Source organism: Chrysochloris asiatica, unplaced genomic scaffold (genome assembly GCF_000296735.1).
Source record: "Chrysochloris asiatica unplaced genomic scaffold, ChrAsi1.0 scaffold00170, whole genome shotgun sequence".
Lineage (NCBI taxonomy): Eukaryota > Metazoa > Chordata > Mammalia > Afrosoricida > Chrysochloridae > Chrysochloris > Chrysochloris asiatica.
Window position 1 is genome coordinate 3,377,765 of NW_006408688.1, and position 458 is coordinate 3,378,222.

A 458-nucleotide genomic window follows, 5' to 3' on the forward strand; every position below is an offset into this window, starting at 1 on the left:
CAAGCTATTTATATCATTGTGAAGAATGGGTATTCCATAACACATTACTGTGCTTATGAGAAACCTGTACATAGACCAAGAATCAGGTTTTTTTTACTGCAACTAAGGGATGCTCAATGGTTTAGAATCAAGAAAAGTGTACACCAGGGCTGTACTCTTTCACCATACTTACTCAAACTTTATGTTGAGCAAATAATTTGAAAAGTTAAACTATATGAAGAAAACTGTGGCATCAAGATTGGAGGAAGACCTATTAACAACTGAAATATGCAGATGACACAACTTTGCTTGCTGAATGCACAGAGGACTGAAAATGTTTACAGATGAAAATCAAAGACTATAGCCTTCAGTATGGATTGAACCACAATGTAAAGAAAACAAAAGTCCTCATAATTGTATCAATAAATAGCATCATGATAAATGGGGAAAAGATTGAATTTGTCAAAGACTTCATTTTG